The sequence below is a fragment of the Pan paniscus genome, chromosome 5, assembly GCF_029289425.2.
Source record: "Pan paniscus chromosome 5, NHGRI_mPanPan1-v2.0_pri, whole genome shotgun sequence".
In the NCBI taxonomy this organism is placed as follows: domain Eukaryota; kingdom Metazoa; phylum Chordata; class Mammalia; order Primates; family Hominidae; genus Pan; species Pan paniscus.
The window spans coordinates 118,512,047-118,530,440 of NC_073254.2; the positions used below are offsets into that span (position 1 = coordinate 118,512,047).

Here is an 18,394-nt window from a genome sequence, read left to right on the forward strand (position 1 = left end):
TTGACTAGCCCAATCCATATATTGGATGATAGAACTTGTTTTGTAAGTGACGAAAAGAAAGATTGGTTATTTTACATAAATCAACATCACTATGGGACTTATCAGGTAAACTCTTCATGGACATACTCTCCTTAGACTAGAACCTTTTCATTTCTCTTTTTTTTTCATTCTTTTACTTTTATTTTTCTTTCCTTTTTTTTTTCTAGATGAAGAGTGAAGTCATGTATAGATTACAACATAAATTCTTCCCCACACTTGCAATGAGGACATAGGGCCTGTTTTGTAGGAAAAAAAAAAAGAATTAGTCTCTTTCAATGTGCTTACTTTTTGCAGTAACCAGAACCATGCCCGCATGCCACTGTGCCACAGTCTGCCAAAGGAACTCCAGTATAATTGCCAGTCAGTTCCCCCATAAATAAATCTTCCAAAACAATGAGTCATGCATGTAAATATTGTCCTTGCGGAGCATATTTATTGCGTGTTGATGCTGATTGTTTAAAAAGAGGTTATGGTTCAATAAATTGAACACCTGAGCTGAGCGCTTGTAGGATGAAATTGAGAGACAGGCAGATCAATTTAGACTCACTTCTACTTTTCGATCTGTTTAATAGATTTTTAAAATGACACTTAGAGCCCCATGGAGGCAGCAGCACTTCACATCCTCCCTCAGACACACCTCATCCGGCACTCCCAGGCTCGCTGCACTTGGAAAAGCTGATGATCCTGTGAGCAGAAATTCGCAGAACATGCTCTTGGCCTTCTACTCTCAGCTGAACCTGGCTCATTTATTCAGCTGGTATTGCGAGTTTGGGGGCATGACAGTACATCTGACCCCTTTGGGGTAAAATTTGATCTGGCATTTCATTTCAAGGGCTCAGCCACTGGTCTGTCAAATCTTCATTTTGCGGGTGCCCACTAGAACTGCTGATGCTTGTCTCTAACTCCCTTGGCTTTCATCTTTCACTGGCAATAAACATGTCACCCTGCTGAGGTGAAACACAATCTGGAATTAAATTTACTGCATATAAAATATAGTGCCCTCTTTATTGGTTCAAATACTTGTCACTCATAATTTATTTGCCCGTGTATGGCCTTCATGCAGGGAGAAAAGTGCTGCAAACAGAGAGGGGCTTTGGTATTCATTGTTGCTGGGATCTTTTTCACTTTTCATTCATTCCCATCCTTGGTCCTAAAATCCCACTTACTGGCTTGGGCTAATCTGTTTGCCATGAAGCACCTCAAATAAAACTGGAACCCTTTGCCAAAGTGTGGTGAGCATGTCGCTGAGAGCATTGGCGCCGGGCTTGTTGGCTGAGCTACTGCGTGTTTGCTAGGAAGTGGCAACAGCATGGCACCTGGTATGCCCTCCAGTGAGCAAACCCCAAATTCAAACTGGGGAAAAGGGAGGAGGGATTTAGTCCTCGTGAGTTTCAATCTCCCACTTGCCATGCCTTCCCTTCTGGCACTCAACTTTTTCATGATTTATTCCAAATACTGTCGATCAGCTTTAACTAATACAGTTCTTGTATGAAGCACCTCTCTAATCTCTTCAAACACAGATGTGGAAGCACGGCTTAGAGCATGGAGGCCAACAAAACCCTCTGCCTGTACCAGTGATTAGCTTTGATTGACACAGAACCCTTATGCTCTCCTAGGCATCCTCTCACACCCATAAATGATTGTTCTAAAAATGAGACGCACAGGGTACGATGGGCACCAGCTTCAATAAATTTGCGGTGCAACCATACTAGCAGATAACGCGTAAACCATACAACACTAGATACATGACATTGCCCCCGCCGCCTTCCAATGCTATTTCTTTTTATCACTTTTAGGTCTGTCTCTTTATAGAAAAGGTTTTAGTGACATTAATTTCTCATTTAGAATTGTTAAAACATGCAAAGATGTATGTTTTATCTTTCCCTTCTGTTTTCAACATTATATGGTCCCAGATATAAACATTTATAGAAACAGAAATGTTGGGACTTCTATGTGTTTTCAACTTGCTTTTAAATATGAGCCCAAAATTTGAATTTAACCCTCCAGTATTATTCAGGATCACCAGAAAGGGGTACATGTCAGTGACACAAATCCAGATTCCCATAGACTATTCAAATTACTTTAAAAACTTATTAATTTCAGTGACATATACTATGTTTTTGCTTTTATTAATTCTGCCATCTTTTCTCATGCTGAGTTGTGAGACCTGAGAAACTTCCCCACTTGTCCTGATTGTTTGGGACTGTATCATAAAGTGACAGTGGGAAAGATATAATCTTCTCCATAGGAAGAATGTCCTTTGCGGGTAGAAGCGCTCTACAGACTCCAGGTAATTCCTGCTGCCTCAAAGGTGGTCCTCGGGGTTTATGTTAAATCTCCAGTGATTCTCCCAGATTGTCTCAGATCTTAAACTTCTGGTGGTAAAGTTTTCCAGAGTTAGAGGATGTCATTACTGTCTTCCCATCCCCAGAAAACAGTCACCTTGACTAGGCATGGATATGAAATGTCTCTCTCTGCCTGCCTTTTCCAAGCAGCAGTGTAAGTGAAGAGAGAGACAGAATAGGAATTCTTGCTCCAACCAGCTATGAAATGCCTAATTCTATTTGCATCTGCACACATATGCAGTTAGATGTTTTATTCATTACTTACACACTTACTTCCAAAAGAAACTTATGAAAAGCAAAAGAAAAAGCATATTAGTTTTTAAGATTTCAAAATAGCCTAAGTTAAACATTGATTTTCCAAATGTTTTCTAAAACATTTTTTAAATAAATTATATATGTAGAAGGAGAATAATTAAAGGAACATATTAATATTTTAGAAAGTATCTCACCTCCTAATCAGTTTTAGGATTATAGAAACAGAGTAGAAAAATAATTTATCTCATTTCATTTTAAGCCTGAGGAAACTGAGAGCCAGATAGTTTAAGTGACTGACCCAAGATTATCCAGTTAGTAAACAGAAGAGTAAATAATAAAATCAGGTTTTTGTCCAACACTATGCTCAGTATCTACTAGTTGCCGGCATACAATAAAGTCTCACTAAATAACTGTTGAATGAAGAAATAAATGCACACCAAGGTCCCCAGACCTTAGAAGTTGAGAGTGATCCCAACTCTACCCTCTCTCGTTGAACGTACCAGTACACACCTAATCAGAGCTGCTTGTACAAGACCTGTGAAAAGTAAGAGCAAAAATTCTGCTCTTTGTAAAAACCTCAGAAAGTACTTTTTTTGTACTTTTTAAACATCAATTAATCCTATCCCGGGGTGAAAGTTATACTCTCTATTCCTTTTAAACTAAGAATTTAATGATTATTTCAAGAAATTCAATGGACTTTGCGTTCCAGACAGTGTTTGACAGAGTGATTTTGCTTCTACATGCACTGTTCTACAACAATCCTGCTATATTCTTACTTCCTTCATAGTTGGAGAACATGAGGCTCAGAGAGTAAAAATGACTTCCCAGAATTCACATAAAGTCTAAGGCAAAGCCCAATTTTGAACCAGGGTGGTTAACTCACAATCTAGGGCACTGTGAATGGCACAAGGTTCCTGAAAAGGAATGACATCTCTGTTTTAAAGAACTAGCGGTATAAAGACTAATTACACCAAGTAGCAATTTAATTTCTTAGTTAATTTTTCAACAATTCAATGGATATATTAGCAATTTTTATCATTCTTTAACCATTTGCCAAGTGAGTGTCTGATAACTGTACATTATTATTTGATTTTCTAATGCCTTTGGACACCCTTGAGAGAAAAAAAAACAGAAAAAAGGAAAAATTCAAGCTACTGTGTCATTACCATTTATAAAATTTCGCTAGATATTTTAGAATGTCTGCTTATCACTCACTGTAAGATTATATGTGACCAAAAAAAAAAAAAATCAGTTATCTACAGCACTTGTCATAATAATTTTCTCTTCAAGTGATAGTATACATTTTTGCTTTTATTTTGGAGTATTTTTGTTGTATTATGTTTGCATTCTTTCGGTTTTATTTATAGTTTTATTGAAATGTAAAATCTACCACATAAGCACCAATAAAATCAAATGTGAAAATACACATCTTTGAGTTTTTGTTATGTGATTGTGTCTGAGTATATTATTCCCAGTGTAATAAGAACTATCCTATATGTACAAGTCCAAACTACTATCTGAAGCATAAAATATATTATATTGTAAAATCTATTAAATATGTTCTTTAAAATGGCTATTATATCTCTTGCTATGTAAATGAAGTACATTTATGTCCCCTAAACTTTAAAACAGTTTAGATCAGAATAAGAACTAGGGATTTCAGAATGGCCAGCATATGTGCATTGGATAACCTACAGTATTTGTGTGAATAGTATTGCCCTGGGAGGGCAAAAAGAGAGAGAAAAGCAGCCGATTTATGACTAAGCCTTTTAAAATGTCTCAGCATTTAAGGAGTTAGAGGAGAAAGAGGGTATCATGATGGAGACAGACCCAAACGTATGAATGGAAATTAAGGGAAGAGAATGTTTTAAGTGAAGGAAGATATCAACAAAGGCAAATGCAACAGTGGAATTCCTCATGACAAGGATTGATAGTCCTTTAATTTGGCAAGAATGAAGGTTAGCCTGAACCTACAAGAGCTTCTCTGTGAAGCAGGGAAGATGGAATTCAGATAGTGGTGAGTTGAGGAATGAACAGAAACTGAAGAAATTGGATAAATACAGACATTTGCTTGGCCGGATAAATATTACATAATGCTATAAGTCTTTGCAAATGTATTTTTAAAAAATGTCTTTCTGTAAATAATAATGTATGTTAATTTGTAGAAAGTTTGGAGGCTATGAGAAAGTGTGAAGAATAAAATTAATCTAAAATCCCATGACTCAGAGAATACTATAGTAAAGTTTTGTTCTATTTGCTTCAAGACTTTGTTCTATGCAATTTTTTTGATGTTGAGTTCATTCTACATATACAGCTCTGTATTCCTTTCCACTTGTCACTATTTTGTACGTTTATCAATGACTGTTTTAGAATGCATAAATTTAGTGTATTTTTTTAGCTTCATGATAAAAAAATCCTCTAGTGAGGAATCATTGAAGGGACAAGTAAAAGAGATAAACCACTGGATTGATGTCCTACAGGTGATGAAAGAAAATTGATCAGGAACATGGAAGAAGGAAATAAGAAATGCACCAACAGGGATACATTTGTGAAGGGGAGTCAGAGGCTGAGTGAATTTGCACATGTTTTAAATGGCTAAGAATGGAACCACCCGTATTTAACTAAGTATCTTGACTATCAGGAAGTAAACACATTGTCAGCTTGAACACAGTGCCAACTTGAAACTGAAAACCAGGAAATTATAATGTCAGTAATCTGCATGGTAGTGGTTTTCCCTCCAGCTGCTCTCAGAACTATGTTTTTTCAACATATAATAGTTCTGGGCAATTTCTTTACCTTTCTCCCTACTTACGTATCAAATATATTTTCCTTACCCCCCTTTAGTAACTCTGCTGAAGCAAATCTAAAATTGATCATAGAGAGCAGTAACTATTTTGTGCCTAAAATCAGCCTCACAATATATGTGAGATTAATCATATTTTGGGATCTCCCCAAAAGACTGTATCTGTTTCATCTCATAACATTTTTGTAGCAGGTATGCTGTTTCAGAAAGGGGCTTATTTTCTTTATATTTTCTTTACAGCAAAGGGAAAAATGATATTTATACAACTTTGAGGTTAGAAATCTATTCATTTATTTATAATTAGTTCTAGTCTAATAAAGCAGGATTGAGGATTGTAAAGAATGTTTTCCCAAAACTTTTCAATTTAACTTGAGCACCACTCAATCATAATTTCTTGTCTTTTCTCATTGCCTTGTTTTCTTATGCAAGTGTTAAAACTCTCCATCAGTCTTCATGAGAAACAGTTTTTCTTTCTTTCTTTCTTTCTTTCTTTCTTTTTTCTTTCTTTCTTTCTCTCCCTCTCTTTCTTTTTCTTTCCTTCTTTCTTTCTTCTTCTCTCTCTCTCTCTTTCTTTCTTGGCAGCATTCTGTCAATGTTTTAAAGTTCTCAGATTCAGGCTGCTTTACACAGTTAGGGTATGTCTGATTCTAAAAGCAGGTACCAGCCCCAGAAGATAAGTCTTTTTCAGTGGCTAGTCATACTGTTTAATAAAAGATGATGCATTAAGTCAGGAATTGATATGGTTAGGATACCAAATTTGTACCAGAATATGAGCTTTCCATCATTTAAGTTTACCAATATCCCAAGGAAAAGTTGAGATGATTACAAACATCTTCACTGTATTTGCAGCCAATATATAGTAGATGGTACTGTATAGATAGTTTATATTTAGGGGCATTTGCATTTTCATCTATAATGTAGAAAACTGGATGTGTAGTCCATATCTAGATTCTTCAAATGGCAGACCATAATCATCCTTTTTCAGCCTTTATAATATCTGTTGTCAGGCTCTTCTGAGAGACTTTTAATAGGGTCTTGGCAAAATGCCACAGGCAAACACTTCCACTGCAGCTGATTCATAAATGCCTTTGGGGTTGTATTACAAATCCAGCAACCCCTGAGGTTTGATGGGAAGGTCTGCCAAGGTTCAACTGGGATTGCCTATTAGCCCACTGAACTCCCCTGAGCCCTAGAGACTCAAGAGTGGTTTGATCCAAGCAACTTGGTGAGGAGAGATTCATTGTCGCTGCTGGGAAGGTAGGTTATACACATTTCAACCTAGGAAGGCTGATTTGAGCCAAAAACTGTCACATCCACTTCTTTCTGCCTGTTGATATAGTACAAAAGGCTACAATTGAAATTTAAGTGATAAAAGTGATTAAAGGAAACAGTGGCTTTTGATGTGATCTTATTTCTTTCTTCATATGTAAAAAAGATGTCCATGATTGGCATAGAATGAATACTTGATTTCCTTTTTCCCATTATTCCTCAGATTGAGAGAGAGAAGGAGTGTGTAAGGTTCACATGTGAAGGGGTGATGCCTATTTTGTTCACTATTGTGTTCATAAAGATTAGAGCAGGGAATAAATGATAATGATTGTAGAATGAATGGTTATATTAGTGACTGCCTAGAAAGAGAAATAGATTAAAGGTGTAGGCCTTTGGACAGTTGCTCATGTTGCCAATCTATGTGGGCGCTAACACATTACCAAGATGATATGAATCAAATTTAATGATCGGAAGTTTTCTCAAGTGCAGGAATAAATGTAGTCAATGTGGTGAAGGGTAGGATGTCCCCTTCTAAAGAGGCAAGCTCAAAGAACAGCAAAAGGCCATCAAGGATGTGGATTGGGATACCTGCAGGGAAACATTCTGGCATGAAATATGAAATATGGGACAAGAGAAGAATTACTCTGGACAATGGTGGAGTGGTTGGACCCTTTCTCCAGGTGTCCTGCTTCATCACCCTCTCTGTGCAAAGCTAACTCTCTGTGTAAGCACATAAGAAGAGGAGCTCATGTGGAGAGGTAAGAAATAACATTTTTATGCTTATAGTGATAAAGAGGAGAAACGGTTAGCTCTAGTTTCTTTGTGTACAGCATTGCATTCTGCCCTAATAGTTCTATTTTTCAAACAAGGTTAATACACACTTCTATTTTCCTTTCTACTTGCAAGATTTCCTTTTAGTGGAATCATATTTGTCCCCAGCTTCTTAGAACACTTTTAATTCTCTCACAGTCTTCCTCCCACTTGCCACCTCCTGATTTTTGTTTGTCTTCACATAACTGTTTCTTAACTTCTCTTAAGTCCACTAGCCACAATTTACTAAAGACCTAAGAAAAATTACTTAACCTTTTTATTTAGCCTCAGTTTTCTCAACTGTAACATTAGATTAATAATAGCCCATTTGCAAGGTTGTGCTGATAATACAATAATGTTTTTAAAAATCTTAGGTAAGATATCAGCAAAATGGTGAAATAAGAAGTTGCCCCCTTTAAATATCCAAAGCAGCAATAATTTGGCAGCTATCCATAAACAAAAGTGCACTGGCAGGAGCTACTCTTGTATGCACCCTGAGACAGACCCATTGAAATTAGTTTGGCTGGACATCTTAACACTCCCCTGTGATTCAGATTCATCGTCTCTCAACCACAGTGTGGGGTCAGTCATGCCTATCCAGTGAACTAATGGGAGTCCTTCTCAGGACTTAATAGGAGCCACACCCATGTATGCATCTGGTAACAGGCCTGGCATCTGCACACCCAACTGCAGACCCTACTCCAGCATCAGCTGTACTGACCAAGGTCCTGAAAGCAGTGCCATCTCTCGAGAGACCAGGTAGGATCCATGACTTTCGAAACTTCTGGTAATAGGCCTGTCAATTGTAGACTCTACTGCAGACCTAGGAGCAACCATGTGATCCAGCTATATGTGCACTCTACTGCTATCATAGAGGTCAATCTCATTAGCCCACAGGGCCAACAGGGGAAGTTATTTATCATCCAAAACCAATCTATGAAGACTTCAAGGGATGTTTACCTCTTCAAACGCACATACACTAACACAAAACTACACAGGTTATGAAGAATCAAGCAAATATGTCACTCCCAAAGGAAACTTATAAAACTCCAATAATCAACCCCCCAAAAATAAAAATCTAAGAATTACCTAATGAATAGTTCAAAACAGTCAACTCAAAGAAGCTCAGTGAGACACAAGAGCATATGGATCAACAACTAAACAAGACTGGGTAAATAATAGATGAATGAAGTGAGAAGGTTAATAGGAAAAAAATAGAAAACATAAAAAATGAAACAGAAATCCTAGAGCTGAAGAATACAATAACAGAAACAGAATATTCAACAGAAAGCTTCAACAGCAGATTTGAGCATGCAGAGCAAAGCATCAATGAGAAGACAGGTCATTTGAAATTAGTAGGTTAGAGGAACAGAAAGAATGAAAAAATGTGAAGAAAGTGTATGAGACCTATGGGATACTATCAAATGAACAAATATATATATTATGGGGGTCTCAGAAAGATAAGAAAAAAAGGACGGCAGAAAGCTTATTTCAAGTAATAATGGCTGAAAATGTTCCAAATTTAGGGAGGGATTTATGAACCACAAACGTCCTCAAGTAAGATCCATTCAGAGAAGATAATCCTAAGACACATTATAATGCAATTGTCAATATTCAAAGACAGGGCAAATTTTGGAAGCAGCAAAAGACAAAAGACTCATCACCTACAAGTAAGCCTTTGTAAGATTATCATCTGATTTCACAGTAGAAACCTTGTAGGCCAGGAGGAAATATAATGATATATTAAAAGTACCAGGGAAAAAAAGAACTGCCAAATAAGCTGGCTATAGTATTATTTTGTATTGAGAGAGATTATCACCACTCTATCTATTTTACCAGAAATGTTAAATGGAGTTGTTTAAGCTGAAATAAAAGGATGCTAAGTAACAACATAAAAATATAAGACTCACCAGTAAAGGTAAATGTATATTCAAATTCAGAATGCTTTAATGCCATAATTGTGGTGCATAAATAATTTTTAACACTAATACAAAATTTAAAATAAAAAGTATTAATAATAACTAGTACAATAATTGGTTAATGGGCACAAAATACAAAATGATATAAAATGTGACATCAATATCATAAAATGTTGGGGAGGGTAGAGGTAAAGTGTATAGTTTTTTGTAAGCATCAAAAGTTACATAGTTACTGGCTTAAAATAGACTATTATAGCTATATGATACTTTATGTATATACACAAAAGATAAAGAGAAGAAACTCAAAGCACACAATTAAAAATAATCAACAAATCAAAAAGGAAGACGTGAGAGAGGATAAAAGAAGCAAAATAACTACAAAACAATCAGAAACAATTAACAAAGTCACAATAGTAAGTTCTTACATATCAATAATTGCTTTAATATAAATGAATTATTTTCTCCAATCAAACGGCAGAGTGGTTGAATGGATTAAAAATGAAAACAAGGTCCAACAATATGCTGCCCACAAGAAACTCACTTTAAGAACACATACAGATTGAAAGCAAAAGGATGTAAAAAAGATATTCCATGCAAATAGCAATGAAAAGGGAGCAGGGGTGACTATATGTATATAATACAAAATAGAATTTCAAGGCCAGGCATGGTGGCTCATGCCTGTAATCCCAGCACTTTGGGAGGCCAAGGCAGGTGGATCATCTGAGGTCAGGAGTTCAAGACCAGCCTGACCAACATGGCAAAACCCCATCTCTACTAAAAATACAAAATTAGCTGGGCATGGTGGCACATGCCTGTAATCCCAGCTACTTGGGTGGCTGAGGCAGGAGAATCACTTGAACCCCTGAGATGGAGGTTGCAGTGAGCCGAGATCATGCCATTGCATTCCAGCATGGGAAACAAGAGCGAAACTCTGTCTCAAAAAAAAAAAAAAAAAAAAAGAATTCCAGTCAAAACCTATTGCAAAAACAAATGGGGTCACTATATAACAATAGAGATCAATTCATCTAAAGGTGTAACAATTGTAAATATATAGGTACCCAACATTGCAGAATATAAACATAATAAAGCAAATACTAATAAAACTGAAGGGAGAAACAGAAAGCAATACAACAATAGTAAGGGACTTCAATAATTCCCTTTAACATTGGATAGATTATCCAGATAGAAAGTCAATAAACATACAGTGGACATAAAAAACACTTGTAGACCAAATAGACCTAATAGATAAATACAGAATGTGCTGTCAGACAGCAGAAAAATGCACATTCTTGTCAAGTGTACAAAGAACATTCTTCAGGATAGATCACGTGTTAGTCCACAAAATAACTCTTACCAAATTAAAAACATTGAAATAATATTAAGCATCATTTCCTACCTCAATGGCATAAAACTAGAAATCAATAACAGGAGGAAAACTGGAAAATTTACAAATATGTGGAAATTGAACAACTTACTCCTGAACAATCAATGAGTTACATAAGAAATTAGGAAACAATCTAAAAGGATCTTGAGACAAACAAAAATAGAAACACAACCTATGCAAATTCATGGGATGCAGCAAATGCAGCTCTAAAAGGAAAGTTTATAAAAATAAATGCTTACCTTAAAAAACTCAAATAAGCAACCTAATTTTATAATCCAAGAAACTAAAATATGTAGAACAAATTAAGTCCAAAGTTAGCAAAAGAAAGAAAATAATAAACAATGGAATGGAAATAAATGAAATAGAGACTGGAGTGACAGTTGAAAAGATCAGTGAAACTAAGAGTTGCCTTTTTAAAAACATAAACAAAATTGACAAATCTTCAAACCAAGAGATAAGGTTAAAATACAAAAAATTATAAATGAAAGAGTAGATATTAAATATGATATCACAGAAATACAAAAGATCATAAGAAACTAGTGTGAAACACACATATGCCAACACATTGAATAACTTAGAAGAAATAGAAAAACTGCTGGAATCATATAACCTGCCAATACTGAATAGAGAAATAAAAAATCTAAAAAGATCAATAATGAGTAACATAATTGAAGCAATAATCAAAGAGCTCCAACAACAACAAAAAGACTACAACCAGATGGCTTCACCAGTGAATTTTAGCAAACATTTAAAGATGAATTAATTCCAATCCTTCTCAGACTCTTTCAAAAATTTGAAGAGTAGAATATACTTCTAAACTCATTTTAAGGCCAATATTACCCAAACCAAAGCTAAGTAAGGACATTACAAGGAAAGAAAATCATAGATTAATATCATTATGAACATATATGTGAAAATTCTGAACAAAATAATAGCAAACCAAATTCAGTGACACATGTAAAGGATCATACACCATGATCAAGTGGGATTTATCCCTCAGATTAAGGATGATTCTATATATAAAAATCAATAAACATAATACATTGTATCAACAGAATGAAGGATAAAAATCATATGATCATCTCAATAGATACAGAAAAAGCATTTGACAAAGTTTAACACTTCTTAATGGTAAAAACTCTTAACAAGACTATAGAAAAAATGTCCCTCAACATAATAAAAGCCATATACGACAAGCCCATAATTAACATCACAGTCTGAAAAGACAAAGTTGTTTCCTCTCATGACTTCCATTCAGTATAGTTCTGGAAGTGCTAGCTAGATAATTAAGCTAAAAAATAAAAAATAAAAAGCATCCACATTGGAAAGGAAAAAGTTAAATAGTCTCTACTTGCAAATTACATTTTCTTATATATAGAAAATCCTAAATATACCACCAAAAAACCTATTAGAACTAATAAGCAAATTCAGTAAAAATGCAGAATACAAAAACAATATAGAAAAATTATTTGTATTTCTATACACTAGAAAGAAACTGTTGCAAAAAAAGAATAACAATTTAATTTACAGTAGCATCAACAAGAATAAAATATGTAAAATAAACTGAGGTGAAAAATCTGTACACTGAAAACTCTAAGATATTGATGAAAAAATTGAAGAAGACACAAATCAATCAGAGGATATCCTTTGTTCATTCATTGGAAGAATTAATATTGTTAAAATTTCTATACTAACCAAAGAGATCTATAGATTCAAAGAAATTCCTATAGAAATTACAATGACATTTCTCACAGACATAGAAAAAATAATCTTGAAATTCATGTGGAACAACAAAAGACCCTGAATAGCAAAGCAATCTAGCAAGAAGAACAAATCTAGAGGTATTACACTTGCTGATTTCCAACTGTATTACATAGCTATAGTAATCAAAACAGTATGGTGTTGGCATAAAATTGGACACATAGACCAATGGAATAGAATAGAAAGCCCAGAAAAAAGCCATATATATCCTGTTGACTAATCTTTATCAAGGGTACCAATAATACACATAGAAGAAAAGATAGTCTCTTCAATAAGTTGTGTAGGATAGCTGTATATCCACATGCAAAAAAAAAATAAAATTGGATCCTTATTTTACACCCTACCCAAGAAATATATTCAAAAGTTAAACATAAGACCTGAAACTGCAAAACTCCTAGAAACAACAACAGGGAAAAAGCTTCTTGATGTTTGTCTTCACAATGTTGTTTTGGATATGACACCAAAGGCACAGACAAGTAAAAACAAAAATACGTAAGTGGGACTACATCAAACTAAAAAGCTCTGCACAGCAAAGGAAGCAATGGACAAAATGAAAAAGCAATCTACAGAATGGGAGAAAATATTTGTAAACCATATATCTGATAAAGAGTTAATGTTCAAAATATATAAGGAACTCATATAATTCAATAACAGAAAATTAAAAATAGCCTAAGTAAAAAAGAGCAAAGGACTTGAATAGACCCTTTCCCAATTAAGACATAAAAATGACAAATAGGTATATGAAAAGGTGCTCAACATTACTAATCATCAGGGAAATGCAAATCAAAACCACAACAAGATGCACCACCTTATACCTGTTATGATTGCTATTATTAAAAAGACAGGAGCTAAGTCTTGATGAGGGTATGTAGGAAAGCGAATCTTGTACACTGCTGGTGGCAATGTAAATTGATACAGCCATTATGGAAAACATTATGGAGGTTCCTGAAATAATTAAAAATAGAACCACCATACAAAGCAATCCCACTTCTTGGTATATATCCAAAGGAAATGAAGTCAGTAAATCTAACAGCTATATGCACTCCCATGCTTACTGCAGCATTACTCACAATAACTTAAGTGTCCATCGATGGATAAATGGATAAAGAAATACAAAATAGATATACATTTACATAAATTATGAATTTTACATGAAGTATGTATAATGTTATATATGAAATATGTAATATAGATGCACATACACAATAGAATATAATTCTAATGTAAAAAACAAGGAAATCCTGTCATTTGCAACAATATTGATGAAATGAACCTAGAAGATGTTTTGGTATGTGAAATAAGCCAGATACTGGAAGACAATATTGCATGATTTCACTTACATGTGGATTCTGAAAGAGTCAGACTCATAGAAGAAGATAGTAGAATGATTGTTGCTTGGGGAAGATGGAGAGATTTTTGTCAAAGGGTACAAATTTTCACTTATAAAATGATTAAGTTCTGGGGACCTAACATACTGTATAGTGAGTATATTTAACAATACCATATTGAATACTTGAAATTTGCTTAGAGAGTAGATCTTAAGAGTTCTCACCATACACACACACAAAAGATGGTAACTATGTAAGGTGATGGATGTGTTAATTAGCTTGGTTGTGATAATAGTTTGACAGCTTATTATATCTATCATATTGTTTCTATACCTTGAATAGATGCAATTTTTATTTTTAATTATACTTTCAATAAATCTGGGGGGGAAGAAAAGAAAAATAGTATAGTTCCCGGTTCCTCTTAGGTGCTCTGTAAATGGCAGTTGGAGATAATGAGGAGGAGGTGAAACTGACCCCACTGTCCCATAGAGCTGATGTTTATGGTTTCTTTGAATAAACATAGAAATTGATCCACCCAGTCTTAAAACTTGAGAAAGTTACATTTTTCTTATCTGAGTTTCGTTCTCAGGAAACCAGCGATCAATCCTCCCAGATAGTATCAAGGATCTGAAACTCACCAGATCACTGCATTTGACCAGTGAGACATCAGACCTCCTCATCCATCATGATTGCCTAACTAACCACTTGCTTCCTTTTGACCAACTCTTCTTCCTTACTCCTCCCTAATTCCTGTTTTCCTACATGTGGTTACATTTCTTCCCTGCTATATAAACCACTAATTTTAGTTGGTCAGAGAGATGGATTTGAGACTGACCTGTCATCTCCTCAGCTGCAGCACCAAATTAAAGCCTTCTTCCTTGGCAATACTCATCATCTCCATGATTGGCTTTCTGTGCGGTGAGCAGCAGGGACTAGACTGAAACCCTGGTGTTTCAGTAATGGAGGAAGAGGAAGAAAATGAAGAAGGTGAGATGTGAATATAATGTAATGAATTTGCATTCACAAGATTCATAAGTGATACAGGCAACATAAAAATCTAGACACTTTGCAACCAGCCTGGGTATGTGCTTGGTGTAATGAGCATGTGACATGTTGGTTAGCTTTTGGCAAAGCTATGCAAGAGGATGAGAAGCCATTCTTTAGGGAGGGAACTATAAAGCTGGCAGCCCTGCCTAGGGCCATATCATTCCCTGAGACTTCTAGAATGCCAGAGTATCTAGGAGAACTGTTTTTAAAACATTGCTCCTTTTCGCTGCCTGAAAATCTTTTTTAACTTATTTTATTTTATTTATTTGTTTTTGCTGTTGGGAAGAAATGATGTATAAAAAATAAAACTTGGATTGATTCAAAAAATCTTTGCTCTGCACACAGTGTTGTATTCTTTTGTGTGGGGTGCAATTGGAGGACATTGATTAAATTTTACAATTTCATTAAAAACATGCCATCCATTTTTACAAAAAAAGAAATAAATCTTTAAAAGAGATGATTGCTTAATTAATCATAGGATAAAGAAAGATTGATGCTAATAGCTGTTTTATGGATTAAGAAAAGTAGAGCAGGGACCTGCTGGCTCCAAAATCTAAAGTTATTTAGTTTCAAATGAAGCATTTATCCACATAAACTAATTATCTCTTTCAGTTATATTCCATTGCATCTAGGTGAACTGGTTCAATTTACCATAACCATTGAATAAGGTAAGTTACTACTGTTTAAAAGCCCCACACTTCGTAGCTGTTAACTCACCTCTCCTCTTGGATGAAATTATACTTTCACTTTGCATAGTGCCCAAGGGACTTAGTCAGCCCACCCTCTGTGTGCTAAACTGACACTAGGAGCTTTTCCTCTTTTTGTAAATGATGAAAATTGAGACACAAACAAACATAGCATATCCTTTAACTAAAATCATGCAATCATTTATGGTAGTAAAGGAAAAATATATTTTGGTCCATGAACTCTGTGGTCCTTAACCTGGGATCTATGGTATCCTGGAAAATTCATGGATAGTATTTTGGTAACTTGAGTTTAGAAATATTAAGTGGTTATGTGTGTAGGCATATGGGGAGGAGAAGGGCCACAACTCTCACCAAATCTTCCAGCAGTCTATGATATCTAAAAGGTTAAGAGCCAAAAGTAAACTCTCCAAGGGCTGGTCTATTGGAATAGGGTATCCTTCTAATCTCAAGAATATATGTAATGTATATGGCCACAGTTAGAAATATCTTCAGGGGTTCTGACACCAGTATTGACAAAAGAGATGGATTTGATACTTGGTTCCCCGAGTTCAGCTTTGTGGCTACTGTTAATAAGATGCATATGAAGCTATTTCTTCTTCATAGATGAACAAGGTCTAGGACTACTGAACCACCAAAATTAATGCTTCTGCCAAGAAATATATACATTTAAAATTCTGTGGCTTAGCACCACTTATTTTGTAATGTTAATATAAGCAATAATTTGAATAAACACTGCTGGATTTTATACAATGCGCCAAGATGTAAGTGATAAAAAGAAATGTAAGGTATACTACTTTACTGTTCATGTTGTACACTTGGGCTACAGGCAAGCACATCGAAGGTTAAATAACAATATCTATTTTATACAACAATGTGCAACAAAAATATTGTACCATTAATTGATAAATGAGTTGGATTCTGAAAAATTTAGAAGCCAGAAAGAAGCAGAGGATTCTAATTAATGCGGGGACTGAAAAATGAACATTTCTTGGAAAAAGAAGAGCAACTGAAAATGATTCTGCCTTTTACAGAGTGAAATGGGAAGTCATTGAAGGGTTCTGAGCAGAAGAGTGAAATGATTTAACATACATTCTAATAGGATCACAGTGACTGCTTTGATAAGATTAGGCTGAAAAAGGACAAGAACCTGTGCAGGAAGACCAGCTAGTGGGCCATAACAAACCAGCAAAAGATGATGGTAGCTTGAATCACATTGGTAAATTCGACTGTAGTCATGTTTTGAAGAGAGCGTCGGCAAAATTTGCTTATTAACTCTGACATGGGATATGAGACACCAAAAATGATTCCAAGGTTTTGCCTTGTCCAACCAGAAACAGGGAGTTGCTCTATCTTGATAAGGGGAAGACTCCAAGAACGGACATTTTGGAGAACATTAGGAGTGTATTTTAGAACATGTTAAGTCTGAGATGTGTATTAGACATCTAGTAGATGAATATATGACTAGAAGTCTGAGACAAGAGGTGTAATTTTGAGAATGGTCAGTTTAGAGATAGTATTTAAAAGGATAAAAGGCTAGAGAAAAATCACCTGGGGAGAAAAGATAAAAGGAAGGAAGAGAAGGAAAGTGAATCAGCTACAAATATTTTACTATGATTGGAAGTTGAAGTGTGTACACAACACATTAGAAGGTGAAACTACAGAGCTAAGTAGAGGCTAGATCACAAAGGACCTCAAATGCTGTATTCCAGTAATCCTGGGAAGCTGCTGTAGAATTCTAAAGGGGAAAGTAACATGACCCAGTATGAATTTTAGAAACTGGCAACAGTGTAGAGACTGATGTAGAAGAGGGCAGCCCTGACAGAAAGGAGTGCAGAGGAAAGCTATGGCAAAAGTCCACAAGAGAGATAACGAGGATGTGGAGTACGTCACCAGCAAAGGGGATAAACAAAATTGAGCCAAGTTTACAAAGTGCACTGGAAGAGCTTAATAACCATTTGATTGAGTGGAACCCTTAGGAAGAGTGAGAGAGAGGAAACAAGATAATTCACATATTTATTTCTTGGATAACCAACTGGAGAACAGAATCATTAACTAAAATGACAATAAAAACAGGGTGGGAGACAGGGACAATGGGAGCAAGGGGGACAGATAGTTTGAACAAGTTGAGTTGGAAATGCCTGTGATAGATTTCAGTAATGATGCCATCAGTATGCTAAGCATATGGATCTGGAATTCTAAACAAAAATCTTGGCTAAAGGTAAAGTTGGTCATCAGCAAACAGATTGAAATGAGAAAGGAAGAGCACAAGAGTGAAAAACCATTCACAATTGCTTCAAAGAGAATGAAATACCTAGGAATCCAACTTACAAGGGATGTGAAGGACTTCTTCAAGGAGAACTACAAACCACTGCTCAACAAAATAAAAGAGGACACAAACAAATGGAAGAACATTCCATGCTCATGGATAGGAAGAATCAATATTGTGAAAATGGCCATAATGCCCAAGGTAATTTATAGATTCAATGCCATCCCCATCAAGCTACCAATGACTTTCTTCACAGAATTGGAAAAAACTACTTTAAAGTTCATATGGAACCAAAAAAGAGCCCGCATTGCCAAGTCAATCCTAAGCCAAAAGAACAAAGCTGGAGGCATCACGCTACCTGACTTCAAACTATACTACAAGGCTACAGTAACCAAAACAGCATGGTACTGGTACCAAAACAGAGATATAGACCAATGGAACAGAACAGAGCCCTCAGAAAT

The 18,394-nt window shown here is 35.4% G+C and overlaps 1 long non-coding RNA gene across 1 annotated transcript in view; it reads right to left on the reverse strand.

Moving 5' to 3' along the window:
- LOC134730615 (uncharacterized) overlaps positions 1 to 18,394 on the reverse strand; it is a 142,792-nt gene that overhangs the window by 113,816 nt on the left and 10,582 nt on the right. The gene's annotated exons all lie outside the window — the stretch shown is intronic.